The following is a 6,000-nucleotide window of genomic DNA, read 5'->3' on the forward strand; positions in this document are numbered from 1 at the left end:
TTTTATAATCAATTAGTAAATAAATAAATATATAAAAATCAGTGAACAATTTAAAAAAAAATTGAAAATGTTGTTATGTTCCTCTAATTTTGCCGGTGTGTTTATTTTAGGTGTAATGGCGGCTCTCGACATAGGCGAACGCGTTGGCCAACGCGTCTGCAGACGCGTTGGCCCAATGTGTAGAACGGGCGTTCGCGCGTTGGCCAACGTCTAAATACCTACGGCCAACGCGCGAACGCCCGTTCTACACATTGGGCCAACGCGTCTGCAGACGCGTTGGCCCAATGTGTAGAACGGGCGTTCGCGCGTTGGCCGTAGGTATTTAGACGTTGGCCGACGCATCTGCGAGCTTGCCGCGCGGGTCGGAAATGTCGGCAAAAGATCAAAGGACATTTGTCGCAAGCTTCGCGCTCCATCCACACATAGGCCGCGCGATCAGTTTGCCCGGAGTTATAATTATGATAATTATTATAATATGTAATAATTTTTGTATGTAATAATTTAATAAATAATAAGTAGGTAATAAAATAATTACTTATATTATTTTAATATTATAAAATATTATGTAAAAGTGAGTTTATTTCTTTGTTTGTTACGTTTTCTCGCCTTTTATTTATTTATTTCCAGAATACTCTTTAAAAACTTTTTCTTGTCCACATTTACAAAGTAATTATAAGCTGTGAATAAATAAACAGCTGCAGCTGTTAGCGACTAAACATCCATTTTGAATCCGTCCGCACATTGGCGCGATCCAAAGCATACTGAACGACCTTCCTATGTGTGGATTACTCACAAACGCCGTTGCAAGCGCACTGCCAACGCGTCTGCAGACGCGTTGGCCAACGCGTTCGCCTATATCAAGAGCCGGCATATGTCGAGAGCCGCCATAACAAATGTACAGTTCGACAAGGTTTTATTTGAACGTGGGGACATTGACGGTAGCGCTACTGGTAAAGGAGAACTGTCAAACATAATATGTAAAAAACGCGGATTCTTATCCAAATTAGTTTCTTCTCATTAACTCGATAAAAATACAACATTTTAAAAATCCGCTAGGTCGATCTCTCAATGATAGAATTTTATACAATGTGTTAAAATATTAACTTAGTTCAATGCACGGTTGAAAAAATCGTCAAAATTAGATGCATCTTTGTGATTTTTTTCTATCGAGAAAATTTTAAGATATCGTGTTTTTGCTCAGATCGAATTCTCGGAAATATAATGTAGTAGGTATCTAATTTTACAAAATGAAACAATTCGGGGCATAATATTTTAAAGTATAAAAATGAATTATAAAATCGACACTTTAGGGTTAGTCACCTCCTTAAAGCCTTGTCGAACTGTATAACACATATGACACATTGGCATTTGGCGGTGACTAACGGCCGTTCCCAATATTTGATCTATCTCTGGTTTTGCCCTACTAGAGATAGGATTAGCTCACATTAGACATTAGAGACATATATTTTATGTCAATTGTGAGCTATTACGATCTCCAAAACATTGTGTGTGACAGTGACATTTGGATGTCAAACCCATACAAAGATTTTTGTCGTTTGGAGGACCGTGATGTCAAAGCGACGCCATATTATGATGAACTTTAGCGTTTTACGGCCGTTCCCAATATTTGATCTATCTCTGGTTTTGCCCTACTAGAGCTATCTCTAGTAGGGCAAAACTGTCACTGTCACACACAATGTTTTGGAGATCGTGACGTCACACTCTGTGATGGCTGTTTGCGATCACGTGATATTACGTCGGGTTTGTTTAGAAAAATTCGATGGCCCCAACGAATAAACGTGCAAGAGCTCTTACCCAAAATTTTTTTTTTTATTTTTCGCTTGCATGGACTATGATACCTATGTAATTTTTTTGACTTAAAATAACGATTTTATAGCAATGTAAATCTTTATTGTACGGAAAAATAATAACATATATCACATTAAAATTAAAACATGCGCTTATTTGTTTATTTGAGTTCACCAGAATAAACGTGTTAAAACAATCTGGCGCTCGTGGCTATCTTTTCCTTTGGGTTATAACTCTTACATGATTATTCATGTAAAAATGCAAGCGACTTCTATCACTAATGCCTCATTGCAGATGGCGAAACTTTGAATATAATAATCACATCTATTCTATTATCTTTTACTAACATCTCTTGTCTTTTCTGCTTTTGTAAAGGTTATTCGAAGAGCTATTGTAAAGTTTATCACAAGAGCTGCTGGTGAGTTGCCGGTCTTTTTAAGAGGGAATACGCTCTCTCCTTGAAGGTTTGCAGGTCATATATGTCCGAAAATACTGCTGACAGTTCATTCCAAATTTTACAGTACGCGGCAGAAATTTAAGCGAAAAAGCACGGTGGAAGTCTGCCACTCATCAAGGTATCATTACCTTGATGAGAGAAAAATATACCATCCATGAGGATTGTATAGTATAAAAATATACCATCCTCATTTATGGTATATTTTTAACGTGGAACGATGGCGAAAAGTTGCAGGAGGTACCTATGTATACCTATAAATTCCTCAGAGCACTCCCCGTGATACAACCGATTGGGGATGCAGAGTGAAGCTATTTACGTAATTCTCTCGGCGTAATTCCAAGGGGTCCAGCCTGTTTGAAACATTATGGCAGTCAACAATTCGAGCGGCCCTTCGTTGGATACGATCAAAAGGGATTTGTTGGTATTTTGGGGTCCCTGCCCAGATATGAAAACAGTATTCCATATGAGGCCGAACCTGCACCTTGTAGAGTTGCAGGCATTGGTCCAGACTGAAATGCTGTCTCGACCTGTTAAGAACAGAATTAGAAAACTATCGTCTACCGCATTCAGAGATTTTCTCCTGTGAATTCTCTATTTTAGACATAAGTTCGTTTCGACTCTCGATGACATTTAGCCAAGAAATATGGTGGAAGCCGGTAGATAGGGCATCACCTGTACTATCATCCGTATAGCAATAAATGCCATTGGAATGTAACATGTCATTGATCTGCCAAAAAACTTGTGACCAATTTGCATAAATTCTCGGGGAGCCCATAATGTGATGGAAGCTTTGATAGTAACGCTTTGAGCCAAACCCGATCAAAGGCCTTCGCAATGTCCAAACTAACAGCCAATGTGTCTCCTCTCCACACAATCACCTGAGCCCAACGATGAGTTTTGTACGCCAAGAGATAACCAGCCAAACGACCTGTACTGTATGTCGTGTTTGTCGCTTTGTAATGTCTGGCCGCCCAAGTATCGAAAGAGTTGATAATGGATTCCATTATCTTCGAGATGACGGAGGCTTAAGCAATTGGTCTGTAGTTGGAAGGATTTGAGCGGTTACCTTTTTTTGGGGATCGAGTACACTAAGGCTGTCTTCTAAGAAGCCGGGACAATGCCAGAAGAGGAGAACCAAAAACGACGCGTTAAGACCGGAGCCAACTCTGGAGCAAACTTTTTCAGCACAATAGGAGGGATTCCGTCAGGCCCACTCGACTTTTGGATATCAAGGGCACGCAGGGCTATTCACACTGAGCGCTGACGTAACCTATTACCTAATATCCCACATGATGCCCCTGCATCGTGGTATGGTCGGCGGTTTTTATCCCAAGGTCATCAAGGGTCGAGTTAGACGCAAGAAGCTTACCCAGAAGATCGTCTTTGTATTTGTCGTGTCGTGTCGTGGGCCTACGATCCATTTCCTACTTGTAGGGATGACAGGATGGCTTGTAAAAATACCCTTCAATAGCTTAGGCCAGAGACCAGAATTCACGGGTTCCCAAAGGAAGGTCGAGTCTCTCACCAATACTATTGACGTGCTGTTTGATCTCTCTCTTGAAGGATCTATAGGCAAGGTTGTACTCCATTTTATATGTATGTGTCCACGCATAGACGCGAGATAGGTCAATATTTATTAACAACAACAATAGGCCAACAATTTTCTTTTCTGAACCATCAACAAGAAAATATTAGCTAACTAGACGTTGCACGCGGCCTCGCCCGCATAAATGAGAAACTTTACGGAGACCGTACATTTTCCCGCAAAAAATAGCCTATTTTCTTTCACATCATGTTCTACTCTACATCTGTGCCAAATAACTTAAAAATTCATCCAGTAGTTCGCGAGATAAGCGCCCTCAAATAATTTTAGCGGTTTTTTCTACATTTCCCTATGTTTTTTCGCTTCTATTCGTGTTATAGTGATAATTTATAGTATATAACTTTCTTCGATAAATGAACCATCTAACAACAAAAGGATTTTTCAAATCGGACCAGTAGTTCCTGAGATTCGCGCGTTCAAACAAACAAACTCTTCTACTTTATAGATTTACATTTTATACCATACACTAATAATGTCGTATTACATAAATAATGAATCAACTTCTTAACACTAATAAACGGGCTTTTATCTTTATAAACATGTAAAAGAAACAAAATATACAAGAATAAGCGTGTAAATGACCAGAGCAAATTGAAACAGCGCTTGCGCTATGTTTCGCCGAGTGAGTGAGTTTACCGGAGGCCCAATCCCCTAACCCCTACCCTATTCCCTACCCTACCCTCAACTATTTCCTTCCCTTCCCTACCCTCCCCTATTACCCAATTCCCTCTTAAAAGGCCGGCAACGCACTTGCAGCTCTTCTGATGCTGCGAGTGTCCATGGGCGACGGAAGTTGCTTTCCATCAGGTGACCCGTTTGCTCGTTTGCCCCCTTATTTCATAAAAAAAAAGAGCATGGCTCAGGAGGAAAAAAATATACGTGGAATAACCATGCAACATTTCACTGCACTTGTTAAAACTTAATTTATGACACGAATAAACGTGCACTGATACAATAGTGTTAACAAGTCACATATTATTCACTAGAATAATAATTTAATATGGTTTTTCTTAAATATGTAGTAAACCGTTAATATTTGATTTTTAATAAATATATGAGCTGAAAGACATTTTTTTACCTTTAATTTGATTATACATTATATTTGTCTATTTATTATGTAGTCAAAGACCAAAGTTATGTGGCTCCAAACGTTTTTTTGGCTTCCTGAAAAGTTGTCTTTTTTTCGATTGCACGTTTATTCGTTGGGGCCATTGAATTGTAATTTGTACATTGCTTTAGTGTTTACTCATCAGTCATCATCCAAATTGGTCCAGTCAAACTAGGCTTAAATTAGTCAGGAACCTCGGAATTCGAGATACCCAGCTGTAAGTTTGTAAATATTTTGTGTATACCCTAAATGTAGTTTCAAAACCTACATTTATGGTAGGGTGTGCGCAATTAAATTTCAAGGTCAAAAGAGAATTGTTAATTTGTAATATTTTAAAATAAAGAATACAAAATTTTATATAAAATGTGTTTTATTTGGAAACTGTCCAGCAAATAAAGACAATACATTTGAACGCATATTTTAGGGTAATTATATCATTTTGGAATGTTACTACAATGTTTTTTTACAAGTGAATTCATGTACTTACAAAAAAATTTGAAGTAAAAAATACAAATAAATATCACAATGTGGAATATTATGTTAGGCCAAGAGAATGGAATATACACTTGTAAATAAATACAAATTAAATATAATTTACAATAATTATCTTAAATTAATCCAATTTTACTAAATACATAATAATCATAATTTCTATCGGGAAATAAATAAAAGTGCTATTCAGTGTTGCCAGAAAATTATAAAAAAATCAGAAAAACTGACAAACACGAGAGTCAAGAATATTTTCGGGTTATTTCCCATATTTGTTAAAAACTATTGTATCGTTAAATCTACAGATTAACAAGGTATTTTGGCGCGTAGTAAAGATCAGAGCAAACTCCGCCACGCTGTAAAAGGCTATGTCGTACAAGTATGTATATTAATATACATGTGGTCGAAATAAAAGCTGATGCTGGCGTCGTTTGGATTGACAGCTGCCTTGCGTTCACGACCGGCTGACAATGTCATCGACGACACGACAAAACGTTCTAAGGCCTTGCAGTTCATAATAATATGTATAAATAT

The sequence above is a fragment of the Aricia agestis genome, chromosome 10 (genome assembly GCF_905147365.1).
Source record: "Aricia agestis chromosome 10, ilAriAges1.1, whole genome shotgun sequence".
Taxonomy (NCBI): domain Eukaryota; kingdom Metazoa; phylum Arthropoda; class Insecta; order Lepidoptera; family Lycaenidae; genus Aricia; species Aricia agestis.